Raw genomic sequence first — 13,674 nt, 5'->3', positions numbered from 1 at the left:
AGAAGATATCCGAGCGAAATGGATGGATGGAAGCAATATTCAAAGTAGAAGGTTCTTTATGAAAGTAGATGGAAAAAACAATTGACAAGATATGTTACGAGTGGTTTTGTAGGGCCCGAAGCCAAAATGTTCCAATATCCGGGCCAATAATTTAGGAAAAGGCTAGAGATATCGCTTTAAAACAGGGTGTCAATACTTTCGAAAGAGTGGCTTGCTCTAAGTGAAATATTTATTTTTATTTTTGTTATTACTTTATATAAATGAAATATGTATGCATTGTCCGAAGTGGAATATTTGTTTTTATTTTTGTTATTACTTTATATGAGATATGTATGCATGTGTATGAATTTTTGAATTAATAAACACAAATCTTGTGTGAGCAATGTAATGAATATATTTTATTTAAATAAGCAATTGGTAAGCATTTAATTAGTTAAAAACTCAAAACTTCACAAAATAGCTAACCACTCCCATAACCGGACACCTCTCTTGGCCGGACAAAAATCAGCCGACGGTGTGTGTTCGCCCAAGGGAGGTTTCACTGTACCTCCTCTTGAAACGATAAACCCAAGACACTCGATTTCGTTTTTAAAGAACTGAGACTTTTCTACTGATACCCTCATATTGGCATCATATAAGCTCTTTAAAACCCAGTTTACGTCCTCAACATGTTGCTCTTTTGTTTGCGAAAATATTATGATGTAGTCTACGTAAACATAACAGCTTTTGCCTATTCGTTCCCATAGCACGTCGTATATGGCTCTCTGGAATATGCTAGGGGCGTTTTTTAAAACGAATGGCAGTCTGCAAAATTGATATTTGCCATTGCTTACTGAAAATGCTGTTTTCTCCCTATCTCGCTCTGCGAGTTCGATTTGATGAAAGCCCGATTTTAAGTCAAGTGTTGAAAAATATTGCGACTGACCCATGTTAGACAAGATCGATGTTACATTAGGTATTGGATACTTGTCATCGATGGTAACTTCATTTAACTTTCCGAAATCTACCACCAAGCGTTTTTCCCTGTTCCCTAACTCATCGAAGCCTTTTTTGTCTACCACCCAAATTGGATTATTATAGGGAGATCTAGAGGGTCTAATAATGCCATTATGCAAAAGTTCTTTTATTTCCTTTTTTCACAAAATCGGCTACGCCTAATGGATAAGGGTATAACTTGGAGTATATAGGCTCTTCGTGTTTTGTACGAATGGTTGCGACTATATTAGAGGTTTATGGGAAAGACTCATTTGGATCAGCAAACGCGTTTGATCGTTTACGTATCATTTTTAAAAACTCATCTTTCACTGCGAGCGGTACGCTTTCATGTTTAATTTGTATAATATTTATGTTTTCACATTCAGTAAATAATAACTTTTCTATACCAAAGTCGTGGGTAACAATACCTTTTTTCAGGTCCACAATGGCATTAACCTGCGTTAGCAAGTCAAGCCCAATTATCGCATCAAAGTTTATTAAGTTGACAAAATAACAAAATCAGAACTTATTCCAAATAAATGTACTTGACATTTTTCACTTACTTTAGTTTCGCCATGAATTGACTTAACTAAAAATGGTTTGGCCAAAGGTACGATTCCTTTTAGCTCCTTAAAGGGCCTTATATAACTTTTTGAAGCCCCTGTATCTATTAACATTTTTATAATTCTTTTCTCATCTCCTATTTTTCTGCTAACCCAAGGCAGCAGTGACCTTTCCCTAAAAAATGTATCACTTCCTCAATATCCTCAACTTCGCTCTTTACCAAGTCGTCGTAAGAAATTTTATCAGCCCTATCTTGGGTAATATGGTTAATTCTTTGCATTTTAGGCCCGGTATTTCTCTCAAAATCAGAGCGACGCTTAGTTTGTTGTCCTAGGTTACCAGTATTTTGAGGAAATTGTCTTTGCCTATACCCCTGAAAATTATTGGCTTTGGTTAAATCTAAGGTATCGTCCGCCGAATTTTTGAGCTCAAAGTTTGATGGACGACGAAAGCGATTCATTGGTTCAGGTCTTTCCTGCGTGCCGTTTTGAGTAAATCTACGTTTTTGTTGCCTATTGTAATTATGCTGGAAATGTGGATTCTTATGGGTATTCAAATATTCCAACTTACTATTGTTGTTTTCAAGAGACCTTCTGTCAGAAGGTTGGCTTCTGCTATTATCATCAAAGCGCTTAGAAAAAAGTGTCGCGAAGGTGTAGCGTTCATGATTCGCTTCTAGCTCCTGAGCAAGTGCCAAAGCAGACGGCAAGTCAGTTGGCCTTGTAGAAAATAAAATGTCACAAAGGGGTTTTCTGAGGCCAGAAATAAAAACGCGTAACGCATCCGTTCTGTATTTTTCATTTATGAAGTTCGCTAAATTGCCCTCGTAGGGCATTATGGTTTTATTCGTAAGAAGTGTAAGCTTTCTCTCCACTTCATCATAAAATTGTATAACCGTGAAATTCCCCTGCCGTAAAGTAAGCTCCTGCTCAATCAAATAGATTGGCCGTTTATCTGCATAGGTAAAATCTAGCCTAGGTATAAAGGCCTCGAAATTTAGCACAGTATTGAATGAAGCTAGAACATTGCCTGTCGGACCTAATTTTATTCCGAATTATTTCCACCGCTTGGTAATGCTTTGCGCTTCCCGCATACCTCTCATAGAGTTTGTAGGCCGTTTGCGCAGCCTGCCTCCATGAAACACAATGCTCTTGTTTGCCGTCAAACTCCGGTAGCGATTTGACAAGGTCAAGGATTTCGTCACATTGTACATTTCCTACAATTCTTTAGTATTTCGTAAAATAACTGAGCATATCACTTACATATTTAATCTCCTTTTTTAAATTAATTGTTCTTTGTTTGTTAATGTTGTACTCAATTAAACGTCATATTTTATGTGAGTAGTTACTATGCCCTTTAGATATCAACCAAGGTTACACCGTTCAATCTCAGGTTAAAGTGCTGTACTCCACCGATTTTTTTGCAGTAGCACAAAAATATGTAGTAATAATTTCCGTTGTTTAAGTTTTGTTCTTCAATACTGTATTTGGTAGAAGTGTTGATTAATTAACCACCGTTGCCTGGCGGTTCTATTAAGTCCCTTTTTCCAATGTCAGCAAAGGTCAGCAGCTATTATTTCAATTAAGTTTTGCAGCGTTCAGTCAAATTAATAAGTTCTTGGATGTTTTTTTTTTCTCCGACGAGAATATTAATTTAAATTATTCTTAAACTTCCCGAGCCCCACGTTGGGCGCCAGTGAATACAACTCTTTTAAACTTTTTATTAATATTAATTAAATTTATTAATAAAATATACTGGTGTCGCTACTTTTCGTTGTACGGCCTTCGTAATCCAATTGTCACAATATTCTGATTAGAAAAACCATCCAACAAAAATAATCATACCGCTTACTCAATCTCCGCTGTTATCCGCAACTGTAATTACTTATTCAATTCCAATAAGAATCAGGTGATCGTTTACTTGCTCTACCAGAGTACCTCAGAAGTTAAGTTCTCTCACTCTGCTCAACATACCAGTCAAACAACTTTCTCACTTGTTAACCGCAAATGTTAAACTTTATTATTAGCTTAAGAATGAAGTAACTGCTAGCTGGCTCTAGGTTGTCATACAGACAAATCGCTCTCCCAGCAATCAACTTACTCTTGCTTTGCAAGTGTTGGCGATGCCGTTAGGTGAATGAGTGCATTAATGAACAGAAATAATTACGAGGGTGGCTGCTGGACTATTGTGGCTTAACTTGTACATATCATTCTTTGGCGAATCACTCAGATGTTTCTTCAACTCCTCATCAGTTTTCGCTCGATATCTCGAGATAGCTCGGAAGTTTCCATCGTTCGTCACCTATTCATCTTCAGAGATTCTTCCCGTATCTCTGAAACATCTGAGAGCAAGACCTTGTCGGCTACACGGGATAACTGTTTCAATAATTGGGATCATACTTTCATTCAGAAAGTAAATTTTTTTATTCGACAGTTGTAAATCAATGGGTAAAGCCTTCCCTTCTTCGATTCCCATTCTCAAAGACCATTGCAACATACTTTTTTTGTGATATTCTAATTCTAATGAACTGCGCTTTTCGAAAGTGTCCAGTGCTTTTTTCCAATTTTTAACATAATTTTTAGAAGTGCCTGTATCTATGAGGAACTGAAGAACTCGCCCATCCGAGAGGGTACGTTTTAGAAGTGGCAAGTTGGAATTTACTCTAAAAAATTAACTTCCTCCACTGATTGGGTTTCGAAGTTTTCGGAGTAATATGACTCGTTTTCCATTGTATTTATTCGCTGTATTTTATTGTACGGTAGTTGCGTAGAATTATTGCCGGTATATGTTCTTTTAGGATTATTACCTGTTTGTTGTTGCGCGTATCCAAGTTGCTCCGCACGAAGTTGTGCTTGGTTCGAGTAGTTTCCGCGCTGTTGTTGGCTAAATTGGTTTGATGATTTGTTTTTAAGATCAGTCTGTTTCCTAAACTGGGAGCTTCCGGGATCCACATCCATTGGTGTTGGTTTGGATTGAAAAGTCCGCGGCGGTTGTGCGTGATTGTTAAAGCTTGGCGGCTGCGTACTGGATATAGTTAGGTTATTATTGTATCGACTAGCTAAGGCGTACGTTTGCGCGAAATCATACCTTGCTCGGTTGTGTTGCAGCTCTAGCAAGTGCAGACGTCAAATCCGGTGGACTTGAGGAAAATAAAGTATCGTAAAGTGGGCGTCTCAAGCCAGATATGAATACGCGAAGGGCGTTGTCCCTAGCTCGTTTGTTAAATGCTGAAGTCAATGTTTCGTTACCGCTATGTGTCATGATATTTTTATTAATTATTAAAGTCAATTGTTTGTCTACTGCCGACTAATATTCATCTATGGTCATACGTCCCTGTCGTAGAGTGTTTAGTTCGTTTTCTAAAATGTAGAGAGGTCGCTTGTCAGCATACAGTTGGTCCAGTCTAAAAATTATTGCGTTAAAATTTAGGGGTGTGTTGAATGAACTCAAGTTTTCATTAGCGGCCTGCGTAATTTTGTTACGAAGAATTCCAATGGCAACGTAGTATGCCTCGGACACTTCGACGTAAAAATGTATTGCAAATTTCGCTACTGCCCTCCATGCTGGTTATTCCCTTATGTTGTTGCCCTTAAACTCTGGCACCGATTTAATAAGATTAAGATCTGTATGTGTTTTCCACACCAGGGACTACTGTGCCAGGTGGATAACCATCCTCTTGTGAGGGAGACAGATTTTCAAAAGCTCTAGTAATTTGTGTAATTTTATTATCTAATACGGTCTTGGCGACTTCGACCACCGATTCTACTAGAGCTAACACTGCGCTGCGATCCATGTTTACTAAATTAAATCGCAATTTTTTTTGTTTGCCAGCCAAACAAACCACCGCTGTATAGCTAAATGGTTAGCGCAGCATGCCTAAAGCGTACTGATGATGAAGGCTTAGCACCCTTCGAAATGGATCTATCTGCGCAGCTATGGCAGGTTGCCTGAAAAGTTTTCTACTTACTATTCCAAAAACAAAATACAATTTTTCAAATTTAGAAAAATTAAAAAATAACAATAATTATCATTAGAAAAAAATTATTGTTCTGGCCTTGAGCTCGATTCGAACCTTGAATGATTTATCAATAGGCCGATAAAAACAAAAACAATTGTTAATAAACCATGAGCACTTGGGAATGTCAAATAAAGTAATTGACAATAAACAAAAATCCAGCATTATCAGTGATTTGCACCAGATGGCGCAAAACTGAATAAATATAGTTGGTAAAAAGGAATAGAAGTAGCAAATTTACCAGTCAAACAAACCACCGCTGTATAGCTAAATGGTTAGCGCAGCATGCCTAAAGCGTTCTGATGATGAAGGCTTAGCACCCTTCGAAATGGATCTATCTGCGCAGCTATGGCAGGTTGTCTGCAAAATTTTCTACTTACTATTCCAAAAACAAAATACAATTTTTCAAATTTAGAAAAATTAAAAAATAACAATAATTATCATAAGAAAAAAATTATTGTTCTGGCCTTGAGCTCGATTCGAACCTTGAATGATTTATCAATAGGCCGATAAAAACAAAAACAATTGTTAATAAACCATGAGCACTTGGGAATGTCAAACAAAGTAATTGACAATAAACAAAAATCCAGCATTATCAGTGATTTGCACCAGATGGCCCTCGTTAGTCTCTATAATAAACGATTGTTTAAACTCAACAAAAAAATAAAAACCAAAAAACAATTTAAATATCGTATTCTTACCAAACGCCGAAAATAATAACACTGTCTTTTAGGTAACTTGCGATTCGCTGACTACGCTGGATCTTCTATGATGTATTATGCTGTCACTTGTTCCCTTGTTAAGTAAGTAAGTTCCCTTGTTCTGTTTTCTCAATGCTCCGGCAGATTAAATTCTCACAGGTTCTGATATGCTTTTGCCCTTTTGGTTAAAGATGATTTTACACTCGTGGTGTATTTAAAATTTTTTTTTTTAATATTCTTGAACTGAGTGTTGTTGGTTTTCCACTCTTGTTCTTCAAAGGTGAATCCACTTAAATTTTGATTAATGATTTTCTTGAATTGAGTGTTGTTGTTTTTTTTTCACTCTTCATATATTTGTGTTTACGAACAATGTCGTCACCACGTGTCCACGTGTTTAAAATGGCTCAGTTTATAATACTACTTTGTGATGCACTTGTTCACTTTATAGTGAATAATTTGATATTCAGATTTTAGCACATGCTTTTTTTGCTTGTAAAAAGTTTATATTTCTCTAACGCAAGCGGTTCAAGTTTTTAATTATTACCAACATTCCGCAGTGGATAAATATCGGTCGCGCTTAGCCACACGTTTTTTTTTAAATTTTTGTCCACTTCAATTTTTGTAGGTACACATAATTTTCGTTTTTAGGTCACTTAAGCCATCGAGTTGGGCGCCAGTTAATGTAAGCTGTTTCCAGGGCACAATTTTTCTGGTATCTTTGGATCGAAATTTTTGATCTCCTTGGTTGGTGCCTGGAAACTGCTTCATAAATAAAACACTTTGTTTTAGTTTAACACTTTTACACTTTATTCACTAGGCACTTTTTCCACTTTAATAATTCTAGTTGTCTTTCTAAGGAAACTACCTCGCTTAAGTACTTTTTATTGCCAACTGTTCAACTAACGATTTTGCTTCGGTTATCCCGAAGCGTCGGTGTGACAAAAGCGTATTTAAGCGAAGTGTTTAGTTAGCCACAGCAGCATTGTGTGATGATATTTATGTTTGCATGCAAATGCAATTGAATGCCTGCCAGCGTACAGCCACTGCTGTACGAGCATATATGTATGTATGCATGTATGTTTGTAATGAATTCAAATGAAGGAACATACTGCTGTGTTAACTTGTATATGTAGTAATACTTACATATGTATAAATTTTAGTGTTTTTTGCAAATCGCATTTAAGCTTTTTTCTTCAACTAATAACATTTGTTTTTTTATTGAATTTTTAGCATTGATTAAATCTTCCATGGATTGGTTGTGTACTTCTGCATTCTTCAGGTCGCAGTGCTTTTCCATTGCTCGGTATAAGCGTCGTATACCGGAACAAATATCTTCCAGCTTTTGTTCCTGTATTGAATAGTGTGCTATGGTCTTTTCCTGATATTCCTTTTGAGGCAAAAAATGGTCTTGAAGTATTTCTGCTGTATTTGTATCAGTTGGCTTGCGTGCAGAGGAAACACGTATCGGAAGTGCTGAACTGCGGCTCTATGACGTCAGTGACACGTAAGCCACGATCTCATTTTCAGAGTCGGCTGCAAAGGTAGCCCATCACTCAAAGTATTTTCAATTCCATTCGTACTAGTCTCTAGTGCTGTCAATCGGATGACAACTTCCTCCATTTCATAAAAATGGTGCTGCCTGTTTCGACCGCCACCAGTAGCTGTCTGTTCTTTTTGTTTTCCGCTAGCTTCCTTTTAATATACGCCTTCCAGTCTAGCCATACCTAGTAAACACGATATATATACATACATATATACACACGAGCAAGGCACATGGGCCCATGCTGTTAAGCTCCTCCGCCACCTTTTTCCAAAACTGCGACGCTTCTTCCTTAGATAACTTTGAAAAGTCGTGTGCCATAGAGGGCTTTTCTTGCAGAAACTCCAGCAAAGCCGCATACTGTTGCCTTGTTGTTATTGTGGACCTGTATTTTGACAAATTAAATACTGATTACGCGTTTATTCAATAAATACTTACATTTTTATAATTTTTTCAATTTGTTTTAATTTATTTCAATTTTTCGTGGATTGTCCGCTTACAAAAACTTGTCGTAGAAAAATTGTGGGAAATTTGACATTTTGAGTGTGTTCAGTGAACGCTATTCTCCGAATTTCGAATTTACGTTCGGAGTTGTTCGAAATGCATGAATGCTTTTGTAGTAGCTTCTCCGAAAAACAGTATCCGATGGAGTGCATGATAAGGCCGGCTGCAATCTGCGATTAATCTAGTGATTAAATCGACACTTAAGGCGTTATTGTTTGCCATTTTTTCTTCTTCCTATTTGAAAAAAATTCTTTTTGTTTATTTAAATTAAAGTTTCGCCACTTTTTTCCTGTTCTAAACTTTCTAAATTTTTTTCTATTTTACTGTATTCATACAGAGATAACTCTGGGGTATTGCAATGTATCAAAACATAATTATTCCCCTCAGGTTCTAAATCCTCAAACATTTTTGTAATATCATCGTCGATCTCTTCTGGAGTAAGATCAAAAGTATCAGCAAAATCTGGCCTGTTTGCCATTCTCAATCATCAATTTCAGATTTAGTTAAATTGATTTATTTTTCCTACACAATTTAGGACATTTCAAAACGGGCGCGTGTCATTATTCTGTATTACAAAATTCTGGGTGACAAAATTCTGTAAATTGCAAAAAAATTCTGCTTTCTAAAATTGTGCTTTTTCAAAATTCTGCATGTTTAATTCTGGAAGTCAAAATTCCGGAATCATGGCATGGCGTAGCCGGTGTTGGATCGGCTAAGGGTTATTTTTCTAAAGTGCGGCCGAAGGCCGCCTACGCAGAAGGGTATACTACGCAGAAGGGCATCACCGTGGTAGTAGACACGGTTATACCACACACCCGGACTTGGCATGGCGTAGCCCAGGGTTATGTTTTATAAGCGCGGCCGAAGGCCGCCTATGCAGAAAGGTGTTCCACGCAGAATTACTGTGCATGACCACTTTTTCAAAATAATTACATGACCTCATTAACATTGTTAACATTATACTTTAATACAGATTTTTGTAATACAGAATTTTGAAAGCAGAATTTTAGAAAGCAGAATTTTAAAAAAGCAGAATTTTAAAAAGCAGAATTTTGTTTTTAGAATTTTGTACATGCGGAATTTGGACACCAACCCTTTCAAAACATCCTGGTCCCCACCACAATAATTACAATATTTTAGCCTGAAATACTTAGGCTTAGTTTGAACATTTCCCATATGCCTTTAAATATTTATCATTTTTTATTAACATACATATATAATCTAAATCCTTGTATTATATAGCCGTGTTTTCAATATCTCGCATCGCCGCATGGTCCTTTGCTCCCTGTAACTTTATTAATTTTCAGGATCACCATCACCATGTCTGTTTTGGACATTAATTGATGGAGCTGATACCAGAGGTGGTATAGGGAAACATATATAACGACGTCGATGCCAATCTCTTTGTTGGCACGGTTCGGAACAGTCAAAATTACCACACCTCTGGCACGATCATACAGTCAGCCCAATCACGCAATCCATCGTAGACTGTTTTTTCGGGATTCGTAACATTCGAATTCGTAACATTGCCACGATGGATTGCGTGATTGGGCTGTTTGTTTTAAATATTTTTCGCGTTTCGTAAATTTTCTCCGTTGGCAAGAACTTGTCGTAGAAAATTTCAAATAAACGTCAAAAGTTTACGTTCGAGTGAATTCAGTGATGCCACTGTACGAATTTCGAATTTACTTATTACTTTCGGAGACGTTCGGAAACACGGTCGAATTGTATGATAGCAATTTCGTAATTTTCCCGAAAAAATAGTCTACGATGGATTGCGTGGTTGGGCTGAGTGTTTCTTCCACATAGGACACACCGTCCAATATTAATACTTCCCATTTAGAAATTTCGCTTTTTCTTTAATTTCTTTGAATAGAACTGGGATGCTTTTTATCCCTTTTTAGTCTTTTTACCTTGTTTGCTTTAAATAAACGGCATGATTTTTATCCCTTTTTAATATTTTCACTTTTTTCTTATAAGGACGCTTTGTAACTTACAACTTTATGCCGCTCAGCAGTTTATTATTTTAAACTGTTAAGCGCCAATTAAGTAAGTAAGTAATTTATTATTTAGCCATTACAGTAATTTAGACGTCGAAGGATGACTATGACCAGATTGACGGAGAGCGATTCACAACCTACCAACAATTATACGATTACGTTTACTTTGACCAAATTGACGGAGATTTGCACAATTTACCACCAAATGAAACGATGACGTTGACTATGTCCAAATTGACAGAGAACGTTCACAAGTCACCAAATAATTTGTTGAATTAATTTTATTTAAATCTGGGAACCCATTAACGGTTACTTTTCTGTTGATGATTGAATTTTCTAATGGCTTTGTTGAAAAAAAATCTTGGTGAGTCATTTCGGTTATATTAAATGAAGAAATTATAAACATATACATTTCTCTTATAATAAACTACGGATGTGGTCAGTTTAGGAAAGGCTAAAGTTTCTGTATCCCTAGATGTTTGTTTAAACTGTAAATTAAATTTTGTAGAGAATACCTTATAGTAATATTTATCCTTTACTGGTAGTACATTGTGCTTTTCACATTGTATGGCATAGAGTTCATACATTTTCCTAATATTTAAGTTAGGATTTAAATATTGCCGTCTTGGATTATGAGCTCTGGTGTAGTGGCTAGTGTAGGTTGGAAATGACTTAATATGTTTTATAACAGGTGTGTCATCTATTTTATTGCTTGCACCACGGCCTTTGCTCTGACCAACCAAAGAAGTAACTTGTTCTTGAGAACAACATTTGTATATCCGGCCTTCACTTTCCTGAAAAGGGTCCCTACACTATTTTTTGCAAACGGGAATATCATGCCCGTCTTTTCGAAAATAATATGTAGAAAAATGTGATCTTGGTTCTTTTGTGTTATTCGAGGGGGCCTTCTTTTTATTTCTTTAGCTTTAATGCAACCTCTATATTTTGATCAAGTTGAGTATGTAAACTATAAAATGCCTTCATGGCAGCCTCTCTCTAATCCAGAAGAGTTTTTTGATTACACAACACAAAGGCTTTCTAGGTTAATCCTGCCCTCACTTTGTGTTAACTCTCCATTGCCAACTTTTAGCAGCTTCTCTGGAAATAGCCATTCTCACGTGAAGATGACGAAACCCTCATATAAGTATTAAGCTCTAATTTAGGTTGGATCTTTTTAGGGAAGCATTTATTTCGTCAGCATGTGTTTCTCGAGTCACAACTGGTAGGATTTGACGAAAATCTCCTGAGAACAGAATTGTACATCCACCCATAGGTGAAATTTTATTGCGCAAATTGCGCATTGCACTATCTAGTGCTTCCACAGACGTCTTGTTTGACATGGTAGCTTCATCCCAGACTATTAATGAGCAGTCATGCAGCAATTTTCCTGTATTGATCTGCTTAAAAACACTACAGACGCTGCACATAGGTAGATTTTCAAGTTTTAGGCGGCCAAAAATATTTTATTGCCTATATCTTCTTAAAACTGTTTAAGAAATGAAAAATTGTAATGATTTGTGTAATTAATCGGTTATATTAAAAAAAATAGATATTACACTGGGTAACACTAAAAAATACCTGCGCAGTGAGGTTTTTTTTCTTGTTGTACAGCAAGAAGTGTAATAACTTAGTTTTGTCTTTATCTAGGGTAAATTTTTAATTGGTTTTATGAAAAATTATAATAATTTGTGTAACTAATCGGTTATATTAGAATGGATATTACACTGTGTAACACTAAAAAATATCTGCGCAGTGAGGCTATTTTTCTTGTTGTATAGCAACAAGGGTGTATCAAACCCTTTATCTAACCCCCTATCTGCAAGTATCTGCAGCTAAATTTAATGTTGGCAAGCTAATTGTGCCAAGTACCATGTTCAAAACTAATTTTCACTTGGACGGACTTGGTAACAAAACTGGTTTTGAACACCAAAAATAAAAAAAAAAATAAAAAATTTGTTTAACATCCTAAATAAAATAGGTTCTTTATCAATTTATAACTTTTAAAAATCACAAACACCATTAATAATGTTAGTATTTACCTGAAATATCAGAATCCATCACAATTACTCAATTAAATTGTCTTAAAACTTAAAATATTCACGTTAAAATATGCGATTTCACATAGGTTAAAAAAAAACTATAACACCCGTTTCAGAAATAGCAAAATTCCGATTACTTGACAGCTAATACCAGGTATGCGATGGCTGGGAAGGGGTAGAATTATTTTTCCCTTGTCTATTCTGAAGCTGTGGGAGTGCTTTTTTTGTAATTGTGGCAACTTTCAGAATTTCAATTATGGCCGCCCAAATGTCTAAAATCTACCTATGTGCGCTGTTATTATCATCGGTGGCGATTTTCAGCGTTAGCTGGAATGTAGAGTGTGCGCTTCGGCCTCCTTCCAAAAGCGTAGCGGCAATGCCGGATGACGCAACAGGTAACGCAATTTTTCCGGCCGATCTCATTTTTTTGAAACCAGACTGATTAAAAATGTTTTTCCTGTACCTTCTGGGGCATCAAGGAAAAACAAATTCCCTTAATTGTTATCAATTGTTGATAGTAATGCGGTGAATATTTGTTTCTGATAGATGTGTAATCGTGGCTCATCTTGATCTATATTTTGTAAAAGTCTCGTTTGATCGTATGATGTTTCTCTTGTGTATTCGGCACTCTTAGTTAAATCTGAGTTAGTAGTATTAGCTGACATTGGCAGCCCAAAATCCTTGATCGATTAACCCGAAAGTAATTGCACTACTTTGTTCAATTCAAATAATGTAATGTATTTATTTATTACGGCTTTCCTAAGCATAACTTAAATCTATTTTACATATTTATAATTGTCTTCTGGACTATGCAATCTAGAATAGTTACATCTATGTCCTACCTTGGAGTACTATGGATGGGAGACTTCCAGATCATGCGAACAAAGTGTTGTGCTAGTGTAGTATGTAGGCATTTTACGCATGTTAGTACAGCGCGAAGGCAACATCTGCACGGCGATGCACTGAGTTAATCGAGTGATGCGTTTCAGTATGTGCTTCGGCAACCTTTTTTGTATGCGTACAAGAGCTTAGAAGTCTTGGCGCTACATAGCAGAATAGTTTCGCTGCACTTCTATCGATGCTATGGAAGCCCGCCTGTCCAGCACTAAATTGGTAGTGTTCTGCAATAATTGTACAATGTTTGTTTAAATTTATTGGAATGACATGATTTAATATCATTCGGTAGTTCATTATAGCATTTAAGACCTTTATAATACAGATTAAATTTGTCTGCTTCAGTTTTATAAGCCGGCAGATTAAAATCATTTTTATTACGAGTATTTACAGAGTGCATATCTTTTACATATTTTATGTTAGTCCTCAAATACGCAGGCAA

The 13,674-nt window shown here is 36.3% G+C and overlaps 1 protein-coding gene and 1 pseudogene across 1 annotated transcript in view; one reads left to right on the top strand and one right to left on the bottom strand.

The window, feature by feature from the left end:
- Nucleotides 1-13,674, top strand: part of LOC137236457 (rho GTPase-activating protein 39-like) — a 334,523-nt gene that overhangs the window by 269,173 nt on the left and 51,676 nt on the right. The window lies entirely within an intron of this gene.
- On the bottom strand, nucleotides 7,412-10,886 carry LOC137237098 (uncharacterized; annotated as a pseudogene).

The sequence above is a fragment of the Eurosta solidaginis genome, chromosome 1 (assembly GCF_040869045.1).
Source record: "Eurosta solidaginis isolate ZX-2024a chromosome 1, ASM4086904v1, whole genome shotgun sequence".
Lineage (NCBI taxonomy): Eukaryota > Metazoa > Arthropoda > Insecta > Diptera > Tephritidae > Eurosta > Eurosta solidaginis.
Note: the sequence above shows the minus strand (reverse complement) of the source record. Positions and strands in the feature narration are given on the sequence as shown.